The sequence below is a fragment of the Labeo rohita genome, chromosome 18 (assembly GCF_022985175.1).
Source record: "Labeo rohita strain BAU-BD-2019 chromosome 18, IGBB_LRoh.1.0, whole genome shotgun sequence".
Taxonomy (NCBI): Eukaryota; Metazoa; Chordata; class Actinopteri; order Cypriniformes; family Cyprinidae; genus Labeo; species Labeo rohita.
In genome coordinates this window covers 25,166,285-25,189,702 of record NC_066886.1, presented here as the reverse complement: position 1 = coordinate 25,189,702, position 23,418 = coordinate 25,166,285, and the positions used below count along the sequence as shown (strand labels likewise).

Sequence of the window (23,418 nt, the reverse complement as noted above, 5' to 3'; positions counted from 1 at the left end):
TAAAAGTATTTAAATTGTATTTTTTAAATGAAAATAACCGATCGTTTTGCTAGATAAGACTTCTTCCTCGGCTGGGATTGTTTACAACCGCATTTGGGATCGTTTGAAGCTGCATTTAAACTGCATTTTAAAAGTTCAAAATCTGGGCACCATATCAGTCCATTATATGGAGAAAAATGCTGAAATGTTTTCCTCAAAAAACAATTTCTTTACAGCTGAAGAAAGAAAGACATTAACATCTTGGATGACAAGGGGGTGAGTACATTATATGTGAATCTTTGTTCTGGAAGTGGACTTCTCCTTTAATATAAAAACTGTATTCTGTAGTTGTAAAAGTGCAGTTGTGCAGCTGTAACGGTGCAGTTCCCATTTGATTCAATGGAGGTCAAATAGTAATGAAATTATTTTAAAATAGAGTAAATGATGACAGAACTTTCATTTTGGCAGAAAAAAATACTTTTATCCAGTGTAAAGATATAATTAACATAGCTCTCAAGTAAAATTACAAAAAAGGAACTGAGCAATGTAAACACAGCTCAACCATGGGCTATGGCTAACTCGCATTTGACTGTACGATCAAAACAATACATCACTCAAAGAAGAAAAGAGCGGACTGAAAAATATCAGCCGTGTCATCATCATTCCCTCTGTTTTCTATGATTTTGTATGATTTCCCTCCCCTGACTCTCCTTCCAGGCCCCGTGGTGTTAATTATACTGGCTCTCTCTCCCTTCAAGCAAGTCGTGCGGTGGAAGTGCATTAATCTTGATTCGTTACTTCAGTACAAAGTCTTGTTTGAAGAGTCTCCTCTGGTGAAGCCCCAAAGGCAGGGTGATTCAGATGAGAACGGAGGAAGAGGAGGAGGAGACAGAAGCGAGTCACAGCTCTGTTTCTCACTCAACCTGAGCATCTCGCAAAGCATGCAAATGATCGTCACGTTCTCCGTGTCTGCAGACGGATGAGTTTAACGCGACAAAGCCGCGCTGACTGACTGAACTAGCCATTAGCGCTGAGCTGTGTTCATGTCAGATTCAGCTGACTGCGGTCTCTCAGGATGCTTAAAGGTCAGCGCGTGCTGTTTGTCTGTACGCATCCCAAAACCAAGGCTCTGAAATGAATTTTAATCAGATTTAGTTCTGATTAAAACTGCTTTCACAGCACAAACATTCTCAAAGTATTCCTTATCATTACACCACTTTAAGAGAGAGGGTTTTGCACCAGAGTAGGCATGATTTTAATGATAACACACTGATATCCTGAATTATATTCTTTCTAATGTATCCTAATTATAACATTTTTGCATCCAATGCACCAAAACATATACGATGGTGGAGTGACCCACTGAATTATATTCTTTCTAGCATATCATTTATAATACCAGGTTTAGATGTCACAGTTAATCATCTGAATTGCACAATTGTAATGTTTTTTTGCAAATGTGGCATTACTTTTTCATTTGATACTCAATAATTCATTTTGCATTTTACCTAACAGAACAGGTCTGGACCACTCTTAGCTATACCTTATCACTGGTGACAGTTCACTCTTTAAATCTTCCTCTTTACATCTCTGTCTGTATGAATATAATTCTGAAGTTGTAATACACCCAGTGTTCAATTAAGTTAACTGAAGTGTTTTCATGCAAAGAATGATTACACTGATGGTTGTTAGCTTTTTAATTATATTATCCAAAGGTACATCAGGCTTAGGAGTTTACTGAGAGAGAATGATTGTGGTGAAGAGTCAAACTGTGGTAGCGATACAGCAAATAGTTGTGCTAAATCAAAGATGCCATTGCCTACGGAGCCAGTGTGCACTATTTCATCCCTGAAAACTTTAGTTCCCTGACTATCATGTCAAAAGCTGCAATTTAAAAAAAAAAACCTGGCCTGTCACGGCAGCAAATTCAGCAGCTTTTAGATCTTGTTGGTTCGACTTTGTCAAGACTACCCCCTCAGCCCGCTGTCCCACAATCTGGTGCATAACAAAAACAATGGAGTTACATAAACATTAACTTGCTGTGCTAATAAGCGTTACATGGTGTTTGGTCAACAATTCTAAGCGTCTGCTCTGAAAGTGTCTCCATACAGCCAGGGTTACCAGTCTGCGTGACAAAACTAGCACAATGGCTAAATATCGAAAACAGCCCAAAGTAGCATATTGACCATATCACAAATATTAAAACTCAAATTATGTCTATTTCCATAACTAAAACACATCTTTTACAGTCACTGTTATGTGCATTGATCATAAACCCAGCTCCTACCTATGGCCCTCCTTCACAAAATGTAATATTTAGTTCAGTTTTATCATAGGCAGAATGCAAAACATTTTAACACAAGCATTTCAGTCAAATGTAATTTTTGCAATATTACAAATCTTTAACCCACGGGGACAAATTAACCCACGGCAACAGTTTAAAAGTAGCTCAATTCCATGGAAAAAAGGCGGACTTGACAACCCTGCATTTAACACGAGCTGCAGGAGTCAGATTTCACTGATCACGGTTCAAGAGTAAAGAGAGATGACTGACAAGACCATGCTGAAGGATTTGCTGCTCAACACATCCTGAGTTCATTGACAAATCTTATCTTGTAAGATGTGCTCCCTTTACACAGAGTGCGTGTGATCACGAAATTGAAAGTGAAAGTGAACAGCAAGTGCTCATTCAAAAGCAATTTTAATACCCCGCATTGATAGCAGCTCCCTGATGTGCTAAAATTATACAAAATTAGAATGTTTGCAGGAAATGGTTAGGAATGGGTGGAAATGTTCAAAAATTCAGTGGGATTAAGAAAACAGCCCAGCGCAGGGTTCTACCATTGATGTTAACCAATTTAGCAACATTGCCATGGACAGTACCTGGTAACATTGCATGTATGTGTTAAAGAGCGAACGAGGCATGAAGTGGGCGGATCCATCTGCAAGCTTTTATTGAACTGAGACATAGACATGGTCATACACAGGCATGGGTCGAACACCGGCAAACATATATATACAAACAGGGCAAGACACAAGAGCAATCCAGGGACAGGCGAGGGTCGATCGGCGGCAAACGTAATCCAGAGGGCGAGGCAATGGGGTATTCCAAACTGACAGACAATAGTCCAACGAGGAGCAAACAGAGTCCAAGACGGCAAGACAAAGGGTTAATCCACGACAGGTGAAAAGTCCAGGGCAGGCTGAAGGCAGACAAGACGAGATAACCAGGCTAGGATCAAGACATGGATGACAAGACTAGAAAACAAGACTAAATTAGACACAGGAAACTTGGAATAGGCTCCGTAAAGTAGCTAGTTGGGACCTTGCATTTATACTGTGTGTGACTGACTGCAGTTGTATGCGTAAAGGGTGAAGTGGAGCATGGGAAATGTAGTTCAAGGTGTAGTGCAACAGTCTGTGTAGTGTAAGTGTCAATATGATGGCAAGGCAACCTCTGGTGGCGGGCAGACCGGACAGGACTCGTGACAGTATGAAGGTATACCTTAAGCAACCTCTTAAGATATAGTTTGGGGAACACGCCTAGAGAGGTAAACCTTTTGGAGTCTTTGCAGCATGCAAAGAGACAACGTTATTGGGAAAGCACCCCTGGTCAGTAATGTCGGGTGTAAGTTCAGTGTAATAGTGTCTCAGCTGATTATCAGACCTTAATCAGACACGACAACAGCTTACTCAGTTATTAGAATGTAACACACATCCTAGTGGAACCAAGTGTGTTTTATACTTTTTATTTGAAGAGCACATTTCAGAGATTCTTCAGAGAGTATACGATTCAACTTGAGTCATGGATTCTTTGATGTACATCCTGTCAGCTTGACACAGAAACACGCATGGCTTCTCAAATTGATATATTTAACTATAATTTACACCTGAAACATGCCAATAATCCAGCACTGCTGAATCTTCAGAACCACAGCAAAATAAATCCTGAGTTAGCAGAGTCCGTACCGGATGAGATGCAATATAAGACAGCGTACACTCTTAAAAATAAAGATGCTTTACAATACCATAGAAGAACCATAAAGTTCTATAAAGAACCTTTAACATCTGAAAAAACTTTTTTGTTTCACAAAATGGTTCATCATGGTGAAAGAAGGTTCTTCAGATTATAAAAAGGTAAGAAAGAGATGGTTCTTTAAAGAACCTTTGACTGAATGGTTCTTTGTGAAACCAAAAATGGTTCTTCTATGGCATTGCTGGGAAGAACCTTTGTAAGCACCTTAATTTTTAAGAGTGTACTGAAAAATAATGACAAGGGCTACATGCAAAGACACACAGTGTGAGCAGTGTAGTCCAAATCCTATGGGAGCCTGTTTCTGCCACAGAATAATAAAAAACAAAAGGGTAATTGCGAGTTATCTCACATTTCTGTTTTTTTTTTTTTTTCTTGCAATTCTGAGTTTATATCTCACAGCTTGGAGCTTGTTTTTTGAAATTCCAAGAAAAAAAAAAAGATGACAATTCTTGCAATTCTCACAATTCTTAGTTTATATGTTGCGATTCGGATTTTTCCCCTCAGATTGGTGAGTTTTTTTATACACAATTGTGTTATATCTCACAGTTGTTTTGTTTTCTCTCATAGAACTTTTTAATGCACAATTCTGACTTTCTGAATTCTGAGTTTATATCACAATTTGGGCCTTGTTTCTTATGAGATATAACCTAACTCAACTCAGACATAATAGTTTTAAAATATCTTTATAATTGTTTTTTTTTTTTTTTTTTTTTTGCAAATTTGCAAATTTGATTTCACTATTCTAACTTTTTTTTTTTCCTTCAGAATTGTGAGTTTAAATCTCACAAATTATATTTTTATACTATAGTAAAATGGTAAAAAGTTAATTGCAAATTTTATTTCACAATTCTGAGAGACGCAGTCCTATTTGCACCTGCTCTGACCTTAACTTTTATTAAACTGAATACATGAGTAAACACAGGTATATTTAGCACTACTAAATGATTTACACCTAAGCAAATGAATTAGACAGGAAAACAGTTTAATAAATCATGTAACAACTAAAACAGCTTCCAGCGGGGAATGATGGAAAGAGCAGCGCTTCACAGGAGAGCGTATGTGTGCGTTCATGTGCATGAAGCAATAGTTTAACAGACAAGCAGAAGAAGACACTCCCATCGGACCTGACGAGAGATGTAGTGTTGTGTCTGTATGCATGTGTGTGAGTGTCACGCTTTAACAGACAGAGAGAATCTGTAGGGACAGTGTGTGTGGAGATAGTTAGTGTTGCTGACAGAGACGGCCTGAGGCTCAGAGATGTTGACCATTTCATGGCCACTGACAGAATGATGGAGAAAAACAATAAACTCAGCCATTACAAGACATGCAAAAAAAGCACACGAGTCAATCAGCCCAAAATCACTAATTAGATTTTGCCTGTTTTTTTATTTAAAGACTTTTTGCCTTTTTGAAATTATTTTAAATGACTTTTGAATCGAATAAAACTTTAAGCACCCCCCCCCCCCCCCCATCCACTTACTTTCAATGACTTCCATAATCAGTATTCTTAATGGTGATTCTCATTAAATTCTTATGTAAAGCAACAATATTTTTTACATAGCATGTATTAAAGGCAGCACAACAAACACTACCAAGCTGTAAAAATATTTTTTATTAAAAAGATGATTAATATTCAGTAATGTTATCGATAGAAGATTAAGGCATTAATCAAATTGCATTTAGTTTTTTTTATCTACTGAGTCCATTGCCCCAACAGCACTACATAGGGCAGTCTACCATTGTTTTCTGCAAAATTTAATCAGTAAACAATAACTTGATCTATAGTTGACCCTTGCTTTAATAAATGTAAGTATAGTTTCAGTGCATTCACCCTTTCATTCAACAGCTATAGCAAAAATATGATTTTTATATATAAAGATATGATTTTAATTTGGCTCATAAAATTAAGCATTTATTTTTTCTTTTAAAATTTTCAATGAAATGTAAGCACATTTTCCTATTTTAATGCACTGACACTATTAAATGAGAACAAAATTTGAGCTGAATTGATCTATTCTCTTCTGAAAGAGAATTTCATAACTGTTGAATTTTAAAACATAGTCTTGACAGGTTTTTGTGAGATACAAACAGTACAAACACAGAAATGATTTTCAGTGTTTTTGTGTATTTGAAACTCTAAAGCAAACCTATGATGATGTGCACGAGAAAATGGACAACAGCTACTGTGTGTATCATGCCTTTGCATTGTGGGTAATCTATGGCTCTTAATTGACCCCTCAGGCTGGTTATGTAATTCAGGCTCGGAGGAGGGCGACCCGTGTTGTGTGATGAGTGCAGGCAAACTGCAGGCGTGTTCATTAGCGGTCATTGATCTCCTCTCTCTTTCGCTCCTCCCCCTCCTCCTGCCCTCCTTTTGTCCCACCTTTGGGGCACCATGTCAGAACATCCATTAATAATGCAGGAACAATAAAGCCAATAGCTTCTAGTACTGGTTGTGTGAACTTTTTGGTGCAGTTCTATATTCACTTATGAGACAGATGTACATTTTGTGATCTGTGCAGCTTTCTGTGTGGAAAATGTCTATGCAGGCTTTTATATCAAAACCGCACTCTAAAATATATTGTTTTTTTTTTTTTTTTTTTTTGTTTTTTTTTTTAAACCCACATACTGGGTTTAGTCCATCGGGTCATTTTATTGGTTTGTTTTTAATATTTTTACCCAGGTGCTAGGTTATTATTATTTTTTTTAACCCAAATGCTAGGTTCAACTTGTCAGGTCATTTTATTGGGTTATTTTTAATATTTTTTACCCAGGTGCTGGATAGTTTTTCTGTAACTAAGTTGCTGGGTCATTTTTAACGTTGGGTTATTATCATTATTTTTTTCTACCTAACCGCTGGGTTGAGCCTGTCTTTGACAAAACAACAGCTGCTGAGTTACAGTCTTTTTGCGGGCTTTCTGAGTCCTCTACAGAAGAGAGCGGTTCTCTGCGCCGCAGATTTGGTGCACTTCTTCAGCGATCTAAAGGCTTGTATACATTTTATTTCATTTATAAAGTCTTTTCTGTGTTGTAAATTCTATTTTACGCAGCGCAACATAAGGGCGAGATGCCAGTCTTGATGGAAACGCCTTTTGCCTCGCATAAAACAAATTGATTCATTACAGTACTGAGTTTAATTTAATTTGATGTTGAAATATGTTCTTTAATGTCAGTACTATTTGTTTATGGGCAGGTTTTGTGGTCAGTCACGGCATCTTTCAGCTGTGAGTGAAACGCGAGGCCACAGTCTAAAGTTTGAAGTTACACCGGCAAACAGCAGCCCTTCACTGGCTCAGATTTTGTTGACACACCGCCATGAGAATAAGCGCTATTTCAGTAAAAGGCGGTTACAGAGAAGGGTTGAATACACTAAAATTAAAATGCTACTTTTAAATGTTACATTTTTTATGTCTGTATGCTGTATTCACCCAAAATAAATTCAGTTTGTCTTGTATTTTGTCCATGTGTTTTTGCTTAATAATAAATACTCATCTTTTGATTATTTCTGTTGCCTCAAGTAATTCTGTGTGTGTTTTTGTAAGTTCCAGTCCATTTTAAGCCAGCAATATAATACTTTTTAAACAATAGTTGACTTAAATAAAATAACCCAGCATGTTTGGTAAAAACATTTAACCCAATTAGCTGGGTCAAAATAACCCAGCATGTGTTCTGTCCTATATTTACCCAGCACTGGGTTGCCAAATAACCCAAGCTGGGTTGTTTTTAACCAGTGTGAAGTGGCTTCTAAAAATACCTTAAACTAGTTTATGCCCACTAGTTCTAGTTCAAGTTAATCTGTTAAAGACTATGATACATTTAATTTACATAAAGTAATGATTTGAAATGGAAACAGTGTTGCCTGGAACATCATTTAGCAGTTAGTATTTAGTTATTAGCAGTTAACTAGCATATTAAGCAATTAACTAGCATATAACATTACTGGATAAGAGAAAATTATTATTTTTTTTATTCCTATAATTTTTATTTCCATATTTTCTTTAAGCAATTAAAACTATTGGTAGTTAGCTTGATATACATGTATAAACCCATGTTTCTCGAAGGGAAGCTGCTCTCTCTGGTCAAACAGTTCGCTCACATCAACTCTATCTTGGGTTTTTCTCATATTTTGTCTGCTTCGTGTAACAGATAGAATGCAACACAACAATAATGAACTCTACTGTGTCTGTTTACAGTGTACAGTTGACTCTCTGATTGGTTTCAGTCCACATTAAGAATGAATTAGGCATTGTGAAGGTCTCGTCTTTTCCCTGATCGGCTCTACATCGTTATTACGCCACTCACGTCTCTGAACATCCTCTTCCAGCGTTTCACAGCACTGATAGAAAGCACAGTCCTCCTCAGGGTCTCATACAAACGCTCTCTCTCTCTTCTACTGTAAAGCTCCATTCTAAAGAGCCTCATTCTCTCTTTCCCTTGACTCCCACTGTTTCAGCATTGGCAGCTCTATGGACAGCCTGCCACAACGACAGATATTTTTAGAGTGACAGCAAATGGTTAAGGGGAATATATAGGATGGGAATTAAATCAATATTTTAGTGCACTACTTAAGGTGTGGGTGGGCGAGCCATTATCAGCCACTAATTGCCCCTATCGGCTCTGTCTGTTGAAAGGCATCGCTCTGACAGCCATTAAGTTTCATATGAAGTCCTGAAGCACTGGGCTGAACATCATTTCTTCTCTCACAGTGGAAACACTGCTGAACTTCTCAGAATGGAGAACACTACTACAGTGGCAGTGAGATGGGATCTGCTTATTTTCATTCATGCACAAACAGAAACACACCAACTGCACACCATTTAATGTTGCCAACACATTTCTGAAAATAAATATATACTGTAATGGGAGACAAATGGGTCTATGTTTAGAACACCTGTCAAAGCAGTGTCCAAAACTTGAAAAATGAAGGTAGGAAGGCATCATGCCACTCCCAGATCCAATGTTTTCATAACATCCTATTGGCTTTTCATTTGTTAGTTTTTTTGTGTTTTAGGTTTTTTGTTTATATATATACATATATATATACTGTATATACACACACATATATATGACAAATGCAAGACAAATATCAGAGAGGTTAAAGTCTCCCATGATGATCAGTAAAATCATCAAACACTGACTTTATTAAATTACATCCTCTGCATGCTGCATTATGTTAAACAGTCATGCATAAACTGTCATACAATTTTAACAAGAATCAATTGTTCAGCTGAGTCTGAAACACCGAAGGTCGGGATGCAAATGCACGTAAAGTTTTCAGTTGACTTTAAGTCTTCGGCCATCAAAGAGCAAAATCTAAAACTCAACATGAGAGTAAATGACTTGAGATTAAAAAAGGGGGCTTGAGGAAATGCTTAGGCCACTGCATTACTTGTCTTGAAAATTGCAAGGCTATTTCAGTAAAGGCTCTGGGTGTGTGGGACTGCAATTACAGCTCTCTTTCTCCTCCTCATCCTCTCTATCTTCCTTCTTCCAATCATCATCTGTTTTCTGAACTGCTAGAGGGAGCTGGTTGTTTTTTATATTAGACTTTGATGTATTTCTTAGACTCCCGGTGCTTGGCAATAAAGATCTCTCTGCTATGTTTGGAACAGCATACGACCACACTACCTACTTTAGGCCTGTTTCACGCTGCGCAAAGCATAAAGCAGCGCCTTCTTGGCGTTCATATTAACAGCTTACAGTATTCACACAATCTGTGATGTGCTTATTTCAGACGCCACACGCAGTGACAGACACACAAACACACTTTCATTCATTCAATATGACGTCATCCAGACAATTAATTTGTTTTAAACTTGGTTACAACTCATAGATTAATTAGTATTTTGAACATAAATGTGATCACCCTTCATGTAAATTCAGTTTCATGACAAATACTGATTTACTGCTCAAGAATCATTTCTGATTATTAAGTCAAAATCAGTTGTGCCACTTTAAATTTTGACTTTAAACAAAAACTGACACATTTTATTTTCAGGACTTTTTGATGAATAAAATGTTAAAAAAATAGGATTTTTTATAGAAATCTTTTGTTACATTATTGTCATGAGTCAGGCTTCTGTGGCTCCCTCCGATCGCCACCGGAGGGCACCCTCTCCCGAATATTGACTGTTTTTGGACTCCATTTCCCATGTTCCCCGTACCTGGGTCTGATTGCCCTTCCAGGTGTTCCTCATCTCCTCCCCTATTTATACTGCTTCCGGACTCTTTCACTTTGCGAAGTCTTGTATTGCCCCGGCTGCATTTCTGAGCGTTTTTCCCTGTTATTGGATTATCTGTGTTTGACCTAGGATTGTTTTCTCGTTGTTTGATTCTCTGCCGCCTGCCCTTTGGACTCTATTGCTTTGGACTCTGATACTGCTCTGCTAGCCGCCAGTCCCGACACTTCGCCTGCCTGTGACCATTCTTTGTTTCTTCTCTGCTGTCCCTGTCGCTGTTTTCTGACCCCCGCCTGTCTGACCACGTTTTCTCTAATAAAAGCTGCAAATGGATCCTCAGGCTTCTGATCAGTCATTACAGAAGACTTCGCCCGACACCGATCCAGCAGCCGTGTTTCAGCTCACCACGGAAGTGTCAGCGCAAGCTACCATGCTAGCTTCTCATCAACAGCAGCTACAGCATCTCACTACACTCACGGAGGAGCTAGTTAAGACGCTACAGGCCCTTCGCCTCGCTGACATTTCTCCTCAGCCTGCTGTCTCGCCGCAACCCCTCTCCACTCCTAGCCACACCACCACCAGCCCTCGTCTAGCATTTCCTGAGAAATTCGACGGATCGGCTGGAAAATGTAAGGGGTTTCTCATGCAATGTTCTCTGTTTGTATCGCAGCAACCGCAGTTATACCCCACTGATGACAGTCGAATTTCCTTTGTATGCTCGCTACTGACTGGAAGAGCTCTGGATTGGGCTACAGCGTTGTGGGAAGGTGAACACACCACATTTCCCTCATTTACCGTCTTTTTGCAACGCTTTCGGGAGGTGTTTGATCACTCGGCTTACGGAGAGGAGGCAGCAGATTATGACAGATACGCAGCGGATTATGCCCTCACTTTTCGCACCCTCGCAGCCAAGACGGGTTGGTCGGATGACCCACTGAAACTGCTGTATCGTAAGGGATTAACATCGGAACTGCAAAGCGAGCTGGCCTGCCGCGATGAGGGTAAATCTCTCGATGAGTTTATTGAACTGTCTATCCGTATTGATAACCTCGCCCGCTCTCGACGACCACCGCGCTCTGTTACAACGCCTCATCTCCCTACCGCTGCCACTTCGGAACCCGAACCCATGCAAGTCGGATTCACTCACCTCACTGCTGAGGAGCGTGAGCGGAGAATTCGACAACATCTCTGTCTGTACTGTGGACAAGAGGGTCATCTACGGGCTGCCTGTCCCATCCGTCCCTCGCCTCGCAAGACCAATGCGGTGAGTTCTAAACGTTCTAATCAAACTGCCTTCGATATTCCTGTAACTCTGATGTTTCATGATAGAACGATCACCGCTGCAGCCATGATTGATTCTGGTGCCGCTGGCAATTTCATTGATATTCAATTTGCTAATGTTCATAATATTCCTCTCGTTGCATGTGGTTCCCAGGTGGCAGTGGCAGCGCTAGATGGTCGCCCCCTGGGGAGAGGCGAGGTTAAGTTCATCACCGACGACATCACTCTCAAGACGGGCTTGAAACACACTGAGAACATCCGTCTGTTTGCCATCGACTCGCCTCTTAACCCCATCATTCTGGGAATGCCGTGGCTCGAGAGACATAATCCTCGCATTTCCTGGGCGGCCAGAAAGATTCTCCAACGGTCCGATCACTGTAACCAGAACTGTCTTCCCTATGAGACCATCACACCTCCTCAACAGATAACCATCCAACCATCTGCTACACTCGAACTACCTGCCGAATACCTCGACCTGGCAGAAGCCTTCAGCAAGACCAAGGCCTCCAAACTGCCCCCTCACAGACCTAACGATTGTGCCATTGAACTCATTCCAGGGTCCCTACCACCCAGGGGAAGGATTTTCCCCTTATCTCAACCTGAATCTGAAGCCATGAAAATGTATATCGAGGAGGAACTGGCTAAGGGGTTCATCAGACCATCCACATCTCCAGCTTCAGCGGGGTTTTTCTTCGTTAAGAAGAAGGACGGGGGTCTTCGTCCTTGCATTGATTATCGTGGTCTCAACGACATTACCATCAAGTACCGCTACCCCCTACCACTAGTCCCATCGGCTCTGGAACAGCTTCGTTCAGCCCGTTACTTCACCAAATTAGATTTACGCAACGCATACAATCTCATCCGCATCCGGGAGGGCGATGAATGGAAGACTGCTTTCTCTACCACCACTGGCCACTACGAATATTCCGTTATGCCCTTCGGCCTGGTCAACAGTCCATCGGTGTTTCAGGCCTTTGTCAACGACGTATTCAGGGACATGCTCAATCGATGGGTCATAGTCTAAATTGACGACATACTGATTTTTTACTACGCCAAGTTCGAAAAATGTGAGTTCCACCGCACTGTTACCTCCTTCCTCGGCTACATTATCGGCTCAGAGGGGGTAGCCATGGACGACAAGAAGGTCCAGGCCGTTCTCAATTGGCCTCCACCCACATCTGTCAAGGAACTGCAACGATTCTTGGGATTCGCTAATTTCTACCGGCGTTTTATAAGAAACTTCAGCTCTGTTGCAGCTCCGCTTACGTCTCTTCTCCGGGGAGGAGGTAAAAGGCTTGTGTGGACACCTGAGGCTGTGAGGGCTTTTCAGCAGCTGAAGGAACGGTTTACTTCGGCTCCCATCCTTCACCATCCAGACCCCGAGCGGGGGTTTGTGGTCGAAATTGATGCTTCAAACACTGGCATAGGGGCTGTACTCTCGCAACGTCAGGGCTCTCCACCAAAGCTGTTCCCCTGCGCCTTCTACTCTCGCAAACTTTCACCCACCGAGCAGAATTACGACGTGGGAGACCGTGAATTACTCGCCATGAAGGCGGCCTTTGAAGAATGGCGGCATTGGTTGGAGGGAGCCAAGGAACCATTCATTGTGCTGACCGACCACCGCAACCTTGAATACCTCAGGTCAGCCAAATGCCTCAACCCACGTCAGGCCAGATGGTCTCTCTTCTTCACACGTTTTGATTTCCGGGTCACATATCGTCCAGGCTCCAAGAACACAAAAGCCGACGCACTTTCCCGCCAATTTGAATCCTCCACTGCACCCTCCGACCCTGAACCCATAATAGCATCTTCCCTCATCCTCGGTCCCATACAGTGGGACATCATGACCGAGATCACAGAAGCCCAAGACAACGAACCGCCACCGCCAGAATGTCCTCCTGAGCGCACATACGTTCCTAGGGCTCTCCGTTAACGTGTGATGCATTGGGTACATGATTCCCCCAGCTCTGGTCACCCAGGAATTACCGCTACCATCCATCTTGTTACCAACCGTTTCTGGTGGCCCTCACTCCAAAGAGACACTACGGAGTTTGTTCGCAACTGTCCTGCCTGCAACATATCCAAATCCTCTCACCAACGGCCTGCCGGTCTCCTGCAGCCTCTTCCAGTTCCCCAACGCCCTTGGTCACACATTGCCATTGACTATGTTACCGATCTACCTGCCTCACGTAACTACACAACCATCCTCACTGTTATAGACCGGTTTTCCAAATCATGCCGACTGATACCCCTAACCAAACTGCCCTCTGCTTTTGAAACGGCCGAAGTATTGATGGAACAAGTCTTCAGGTTCTACGGCCTTCCAGAGGACATTGTCTCTGACCGAGGACCCCAGTTTACCTCTCGTGTCTGGGCTGCATTTTGCAAACATCTCAACATCAATGTTAGCCTCACCTCAGGATACCACCCGGAATCCAATGGACAGGCAGAACGCCTTAACCAAGAACTCACCCGCTTCCTCCGCACATACTGTCACAACAACCAACAGGATTGGAGCCACTACCTGTTATGGGCGGAATATGCTCAGAACTCCCTCCGCAAGCCATCCACTGGTCTCACACCCTTCCAATGTGTCTTAGGCTTCCAGCCGCCTCTCTTTCCCTGGTCTGGAGAACCCTCAGAATTACCATCTGTTAATGACTGGCTACAAAGGAGTAAGGAGACCTGGAACATGGCTCATGTCCACCTTCAAAGAGCCATTAGAAGGGCACAGGAACTCTCTAATAAACACATGATTTCTCTAATAAAAGCTGCAAATGGATCCTCAGGCTTCTGATCAGTCATTACAATTATAAATGTATTTACTATCACGTTTAATTGATTTAATGTTTCCTTAATTAATACAATTTTTTCTGTCTTTTTGACATCTTACCCAAAACATTTGAATAGTAGTGCATCAGTTTCTACAAAAATATTAAGCTACAGCTGTTTTCAACATTAATAATAATCAGAAATGTTTCTTCAGCAGGAAATCTGCATATTAGAATGATATTAGAAGGACAGCAACGAACTTGTATTTATACTAAAGAGATATTGCTTTTCCAAACCAATTCAGTGTCTTAGCTTCTGGATGAGTGTGAACTGAAAGATGAAATCACTGTAATGGAAAAGAGGTTTTTTTATGATTCAGTTATTGGTCTTTCTATAGGTATTTTCACCATAGATCTCCATTCATCCTCTCTTGTGACCTTTCCATGGTCTTCCAGTAAGTAGTTTCAATCTATAAACTGAATGATTTACAGTGTTCTGCCTGGGCTGGATCAGTATCCAATGAGATCTTGTCTTTGGAGGGTCACCCTTACATTCTAGCGTGACTTAGTACACGAAAACAGGGCTTGATTCTTTAGTGAAGAAATATTTTGACCCAAACATCCTGAGTGAAAAGCAGTAGAGGTTGGCATCTGATGTGCCTCAGGTGCTGTAGGCTGGTGAAATTCTGTGCCCATGTGATTGTCCAGATGTGAGTGTGTGTGGAGGGTCTAAGCTCTAGCGGTCAGCTCTAGTGTTTATACCCTGAGGCTGTGGAGGCCCCGGGCAGTGGAGCAGGACCCCAGCCTGTGTGCAATCAAGTTATAGTATTGCTTATATTTTGTACACAGATAGACTATTGCACTGCCTCCCCAGGTTCCCCAGGTAAGCGATGCACATGCACCCGGCCATCCACATGATGTAAAAGAAAACGTGGTTCATCAGACCAGGCCACCTTCTTCCATTGCTCCCTGGTACAGTTCTGATGCTTACGTGCACACTGTTCACACTTTCAACGATGGACACGGGTCAGCATGGGCACCCTGACTGGTCAGCGGCTATGCAGCCCCATATGCAACAAACTGCGATGCACTTTGCATCCTGACACCAGAACCAGCATTACTATACTATACTGTACTATAACTAAGAGATGAATAAGGAACAGCAGCAAAACAATCTAGCTATCTATCTATGTATAGTCATTCTCATTGTCTGTCATTCCATCTGTTTGTCCGTCCGTCCATCATTCCTTCTGTCCACCCGTCTATTTGTCATTTTATATGTCCATCCATCCATCCGTCTATCTCTATCATTCTGTCTGCCCATCCGCCTGTCTCTTTCTATCATTTCGTCTGTCCGTCTATCATTCTATTTGTCCACCCATCTGTCCATCATTCTATCTGTTTGTTTTTCTGTCTGTCATTCTATATGTCCAATGTGTCCGTCTGTCTCTTTCTATCATTCTGTCTGTCTGTGCGTCTATCATTCCATTTGTCCACCCGTCTGTCTATCATTCTATCTGTTCGTTTGTTTTTCTGTCTGTCATTCTATATGTCCAATCTGTCCATCTGTCTCTTTCTATCATTCTGTCTCTCTGTGCGTCTATCATTCTATTTGTCCACCCGTCTGTCTATCATTCTATCTGTTCATTTGTTTTTCTGTCTGTCATTCTATATGTCCAATCTGTCCGTCTGTCTCTTTCTGTCATTCTGTCTGTCTGTGTGTCTATCATTCTATTTGTCCACCCATCTGTCTATCATTCTATCTGTTCATTTGTTTTTCTGTCTGTCATTCTATATGTCCAATCTGCCCATCTGTCTGTCTATCATTCTGGCCACGTTCACACAGCAGTAGAATACAGTTGTCAGTCCTGTATTTGAGTCCTTAATACGTTTATGTTCACACACACAGTACGGTTATTTATGGGTGTGACAACCGCATTCTATAACCAAACTCGCACTCGTAAATTTTCAGGACTCATGACTGCATTCTCGGATCATGTGCTGTGTGAACGGGACTGGACAACTGGACATTCATACAGACAGCTTCTGTAAGCTGCTGTGTGAATGGGACATTTCAAGACTCACACCTGTAAGTAAATGCAGTTGTCAATCCCAAAAAACGACAGTGTGAACGTAGCCTCTGTCTGCCTGTGCATATGTCATTCTACCTGTCTGTCCGTCCGTCATTCTATCTATTCATCGATCTGTCTGTCTGTGTCAATCATTCTTTCTGTCCGTCCATACATCCGTCCTTAACTGTCTATCCGTCTCTGACTAACATTCTGGCCATCTGTTTGTCTATCATTTTATTTGTCTGCCTGTCTGTCTATTATTCTGTCTAGCTATCATTCTATCTCTCTGTCCATTTGTCTGTACTTCTGTCGTTCTATCTGTCCATCCATACACAGGGCCGGCACCAAGGGGAGCATTTGCAGGCCTTGCCCCCCCAAATGAGTTACTGTGCCCTCCCCTTTCCATTCTCTCCCCTCCCTGCTGAACGTGATTGATTTTGAAAGTGAAACTGAAAAAAAAAAACAAAAAAAACACATGGTTCAGTTACTTTCGGTATACATGAATGTTTTTGTCATGTGAGTTATGAAAAAAATTTAAAATAAAAATAAAAACGTTACAATAGCCCCTGGTCTCGACAACTCCAAAAGAGGAGGTGAGTTTTTCTGATAGTGAGTACTCAGATTGAAGGGTACAGAGAAAAAAAAAAAGTTACAAAAAATATGCCAAAATTACATTTTCTTTAGGGGTTGCATTAATTTTTATTCTGCAGTATGAGTGAAGTTTGTGTTGCATCTCTGAATTTTAATGGGGTGACGGACATTAGGAAAAAGACAGACTACTAAAAAACACTTTTGACTGATTGAGAGAATGAGACAAAATCTCTTATTAATGCTGTAACATGACACTTAATGTAGGAGTTTCCATCTTATAATGTTCTTGTGATTATGAAGAAGTTATAAAAGAGCACATTTTGAAAATTATGGTTTTGATTTTAGAAGATCCAACCTCAGCAGTTTTACAACGCCCTTACACTCATGTGGAATAGCTGTTGTGAAGAATATTCCTAGACATTGATCCACATTAGAAATTACTTTGCAGATCATAGTATGGTAGAATGCAATGTTTATGTTAAAGACTGAATGCATTATGTGATTTCAATACTCAAAACAATACATTTAATATTTTTTGGATGATTTTAAAATCTCAAAGCCCTCCTTTTAGACTGTGCAACAATAATGCAAATTCAGAAAAGCAGAAAACTAGTTACACTTACAGTTAAACTCAAGAAGTTAGTCAAGTCAACTGCATATTGTGTCTATATGAAGGATCTTACAGCTAAAATGACTAAAAAGAGCTCAGCTATCATCGAGTCGCAGTCATGATGCTGTTGTGCCAGAAAAAAATAAAATAAAAATGTGGCACTGTGAAAAAGAGATGTGAACATGAAGTGATGCACCTGCAAAGCATCACAGCAGCTTTCCATCTACAGTTTATAGAGGGGCTTCTCACGGGATCAGCTGAAGACTGGAGACCTGATGCGCTTGCTGCTCGACTGATAACTGATAACAGCTCTCAGTGATGTGTCAGGTCCCTGCTACAATAGCACTGACATTCACAAACGTTCCCAGAACAAGCAGGAACCCAATGTGCCTGTGGCTTCCTCTATTTCTGTTTTGATAAGTGATAGAAGGACTAGGGCCAACTCAAGGCGTACAGCACATGCATCTAATCTGCTCACGATTACACATCAGTCTAAAACTGCTATGGGGCAAAACGCAAAATACAGTAAAGTCAGCATTTTAAAAGTCAACATGAAATCAAAATAGATGCCTTTTACTTTCTAATGCTTTTAATTCATCAGTGCACATTATTCTAATAGTTTTTCTTTTAAGTTATTGGAATTGTTTATCTGTCCTACATTTTCTCTCTTAAATTAGATCAGTTCTGCTTTTAAAAAGTTTAGTAAATGAGAATACAAGCAAACTATTTAAAATGTGCAATGAACTTGATTATCCTAAAAACTTTGACACCTAATAATATTAAACTGTTCCAGCAAAATTAATTAGAAACAAAAAAAGAAGAAAAAAAATCACATATTTCATGTAATTGTGCCCACAAGAAATTAAGAAATAACCATATTTTAATTTGGTGGAGCAAATAAGAGAAACATTAGTTGAATAAATAAAACTCCATGGTTGGATGATGTTAGATTTAAAGAAAACATCACTTAAAATCAATGTCAAAAGAGTCTGTCAATATGAATTTCAAAATGAAGATGAAAGATTTTAAAATGAAATTTAAAATTATCAGTATGAATATAAACGATAATTATAAATATAAATGATTTTTTAAATAAATATAAATAAATTCAGTACACCGATCAGGCTGTGTTACAAGCAATGTGACAGAAGAAGGAAAAATGGACAAGTAAGAATTTGAGCAAGTTTGACAAGGGCCAAACTGAGATGGCTAGACGCATCTCCAATGAAGATCATCTCCCGGTCTGCAGTGGTCAGTATCTATCAAAAGTAGTCCAAGAAAGGAATGGTGGTAAACCGGCAACGGGATCATGGGTGGCCAAGATTCACTTATGGCTCAAATTGCTAAAGATGTTAATGCTGGTTTTGATGGAAAGGTGTCAGGATACAAAGTGCATCGCAGTTTGTTGCGTATGGGGCAGCATAGCCGCTGACCTGTGTTCATCGCTGAAAGTGCCAAAAGTGGGCACGTGAGCATTAGAACTGGACCAGGGAGCAATGGAAGAAGGTGGCCTGTTCTGATGAACCACGTTTTCTTTGACATCACGTGGATGGCCGGGTGCATGTGCATGGCTTACCTGGGGAACACATGGCTCTATGGGAAGAAGGCAAGCACGTGGAGGCAGTGCAATAGTCTATCTGTATACTGAATATAAGCAATACTATAACTTGATTGAAATTATTAGCTATGATGCCCCAGTAAAGTTATGAAAGTATAATGCATCTTTGAGAAATACAACAGAAGTACAAAACATGAAAAGAAATCGAAAGCTGATGAAACAAAGGCAGTCCTGATGCTTATGAAAATATGCACTGCAAGAAAGACCTTTTTTTAAAGATTATTAATGTGAACATTAGCAACACCTGCACTTTTGTGCTATTGTTGACAGTTTGAAGGGTACAGAGTTAACTAATCCGGTTGCCTGTAATCTGCTGTCTGAAAGCAAATGCAATGAGTTTGCATAGTTTTTCACTCACCAAATCAGTTATATTACAAAAGAGATCAGCACGTCCTCATGTAGCACTGAGGTTATACAGCCCCCACAACAACAACACAATAATCATTTAGATACTTTGTCAAGGTTTCAGGCAAATATCTACAAAACACTGAGAATTTTTAAACAGTCAACCTGCTGTCTTGCAGCCCACATCCTTCTTTGAAAATGTGTTTAACTGTCCAGTAACTGACCTATTAAAAAGAGTAAATAGCCCCTTTCAGAAATAGTTCCTTTGTCCTGAATACTGGAGTTTTAAGCTGCTCCAATATATATATATATATATATATATAATAAAAAAAGCCATCTGGATAATTCTGTACTAAACATCTACAGACCTATTTCAAATCTCTTTATAGGCTAAATCATTGAGAATGTTGTTTTCAATCAGCAGAGCAAATTCCTAGACTCAAATGGCTGCTTGGACAATTTCCCATCTGGCTTTAGTTTAGCACAGAGATGGCACTTGTAAACACACAAAATGACATTCGCCTTAATACTGATTCAAGTAAAATATCAGTGGTGGTTTGTATTAGATTTTGGTACTGCTTTTGACACTGTTGACCACAATAAGCACCAGGGCAGACTCAAAAAACTGGACAGGACTCTCTGAGATGATTTTCAACTGACTTAGGTCATTAGGCCTGATTTGGAGATTATTATATATAAACAAGCAATTATGAATCTACATAGAGCAGGGGTGGTGAATGTCGGGCCTGGAGAGCCGCAGCCCTGCATAGTTTTGCTTCAACCCTAATCACCTAACGCACCTGAACAAGCTAATCAAGGTCTGAAGGGTTACTAGAAAGCTATGGGAAGGTGAGTTTTAATTAGGGTTGGAGATGAACTCTGCAGGGCTGCAGCTCTCCAGGACCAGAGTTTGCCACCCCTGACATAGAGCTCTATAACATACGGAAACCCACAGGGCTCGATCCTTGGACTTCTCCTGTTTTAAAAAAATTAAATATAATTGCAGTAGTGACATAAATTATAATAAAATGTATTCAATTCACATAAAAAAAATATTCAACTCAGGCAACTATTTCTTATCCAGGTATGCAGTGTGCGATTTGCCGGGAGGGATGGGCTCTATGCATCCCTGCCTCTGCTGAATTATTTTTATCCCCGGTGGGGATAAAAACATCCTGCGAACCCACTCCTAAGTCCCGATTAAAAATCAAATGATTCGCAATACACGATTTGTCCTGTTCTGAATCAAATGATTCACGATACATGCTTGAAAGTCATGTTTTAAATCAATTGATTCGCCATACACGTTTTAAAGTCCCGTTTTGAATCAAATGATTCGTGATCCGATTGGAGCGCTTCGAAACAGTGAATCATTTTGTAACACAGTGGTTTACTGATTTGGAGTTTCAAGCTCCGTTTTATGCTTTGTTCTTTTCCCGCTTTCTCTATATCATTTATTCGTTGTTTGAAATGAAATCACTATAATTAATAGGCCTAACTTACAATGTTTTTTTTAAATTGTGATCACGTTAGACTAGGGTGACCACCTGACTACATGGCTGTTGCGGGACATAGATGTGATTTTGCGGGACACATGTGAGACTGATATATTTTCTACAGTTATGCTATGTAAATACTGATTACATCCGTTGTCATATGCGCTGATCTGTGTTTCTGAGCACGCACATGTAAGCGAGAGAGAGCGCATCTTTTTATGAGAGTGAAGAGAATGAATTTGCGAGAAAAGAGAGTTGTGCTTGCACATTTTGATACACCCCGGCATTACAATAATGCGCTCCAGAGATTTGTCATTAAAATAACGCCACAGAAACAGCCTCAAATTAACTATTAAAATAACAAGAAAGTCGCATCTGAAAGCTGCATGTTTTTTTGTTTTTTTTTATTTGTTAAAATGAATGGAGAATATTGTGTTTTTCCGTGTGCGCTCGACCATTTCCATTGGTGATTCTAGATCACTTGATGAGGTCTGCAAAATCCTTTGCACAGAAACTATTCCACAAAAATAAAAAATAAAAAGCTTTCTTAAAAAGGCAAAAGAACGCATGGATGTTTTCCTAATATGATCATTAAAAACCAACAGACCGATGAAAATGCGGGACATTTTCTCAATATGCGACGTACGGGACAAGGGGTAAAAATGCTGTGAGGTACAGGAAAGTGGGACAGGTGGTCGCCCTACATTAGACACAGTTTCCGTTGTATTAAAAACATTTAATAACATGACACTCATTAGTCGGTACTTGCCTAAAACGATGGGTATATAATGTGCATTGTTAACAGGTTACACTAACATTAGATTACTTAGGCTATAGCCCTATTGGAGCAGGGGGGAGCCTCCAACTATGGAGAGAGAAAAAAGTTTTCAAAAGCATCCCCCCTCTGCTTTTTTCACAAATCGCACCCTGCAGGTATGTATTCATTTTATTAATAATGCTCCAACAATGATACGCCTGTCTTAATATCATTAGATAGTGTTGTTTTGATGATTCATACAAATTATATGTACTGTAAGATTGCTTTGGAGGCAATTATGAATCTAAATAGATCTCTATGACGTGGCGACCACCAGGGCTCGATTCTTGGATCTTTCCTGTTTTAAATTTTTTTTGTTTTAGTAGTCATGTCAAAGCAATAACTAAATCAGTTCGTGCAGAATCATGCAGAAAAAAAAAAATCATTCACACAATCATTATCAGCATGACAGACTGTACGGCAACTCCACGCCAACCTTCCTAAAAAAGACAATTACATAGCAGCAGCTCATTCAAAAAGTTGCTTATTTATTTATTTAAAAATACTGTATATATGCTGGTCACAAGATCCTGTTTATCACTTCAACTACATTTTTTCCTCTGGATAAAGACTCATATTTCCTTCCTAAATACTGATTCTGGACAGGACTGGATAGAACTCTCATAGATGGTTTAGGCTGATTAAGCTCTCAGCTGATTTAGGTCATATTTAAGGGTTATTACACATAAACAGGCAATTATGAATCTAATTGGGCATCTGTTAAAAGTGGAGAACCCCAGGGCTCTATTCTTGGAACTATCCTGTTTTAAAAACTCTTAGTTTCACTAGGCATGTCAAAGCAATAACTAAATCAGCCTATTATCTCAAAAGCACATAAACATAAATTCTGCATGCAAACAAAATTCAGAAAAACTGATTCACACATTCATACCAGCAGGAAAGACTGTACTGCAACTCCTCACCAATTTCCCCCCAAAAAAGCATTAGAATAGCTGCAGCTCATTCAAAGAGCTGTTGTTTTATTTTTTATAAAAAAAAGCATATGCTGGTCACAAGGTCCTATTTATCACTTCATCTCCATATTTTCCCTTGAATAAAGGCTCATATGTCCTTCTTAAATACTGATTCAAGTAAAATATCAGTGCTGGTTTTTATTAGATGCTGTTTTGACACTGTCAACCACAACATGCACCATAAACTGGAAAACTCTCTGAAATGGAACTCCAGGACATAAACTGGAGGATTCTCTGAGATGGTCCTCAGCTGATTTAGGCTATATCTAGGGGTTATTCCATATAAACAGGCAATTATGAATCTAAATGGATACAAATAATATATGGAGATGCTTGATCCTGAACCTCTCCTGTTTTTTTTTTTTTGTTGTTGTTTTTTTTTAAGTTTCAGTAGTCATATCAGAGCAATAACTAAATCAGCCTTTATCATCTTAATGCAAACAATATTAAGGGAAGAAAAAACACACACCGCAGGACAGACAGTATAGCAATAATTTTCCCATTGCTGGGAAAATATATTTCCCTCATTCATCTTCCCTCCTGAATAAAAACGCATGTGATATCCTTCCTATTTGATGCACTCAAAGACTCTTTACCAACCAACAGCTCTTGCAGGTCAAGAACATCTAATTTGTATGAATCAGACACA

The 23,418-nt window shown here is 40.0% G+C and overlaps 1 protein-coding gene across 2 annotated transcripts in view; it reads right to left on the bottom strand.

Moving 5' to 3' along the window:
• Positions 1-23,418, bottom strand: part of cd276 (CD276 molecule) — a 125,256-nt gene that overhangs the window by 7,558 nt on the left and 94,280 nt on the right. The window contains exon 8 of one of the 2 annotated variants that reach the window (XM_051135253.1): positions 2,904-3,182. The exons of the other annotated variant lie outside the window; for it this stretch is intronic. The gene's annotated coding sequence lies outside the window, so the exon portion shown is untranslated. Of the gene's footprint in view, positions 1-2,903; positions 3,183-23,418 lie in introns of those variants that run through there. 2 annotated transcript variants of the gene reach the window in all.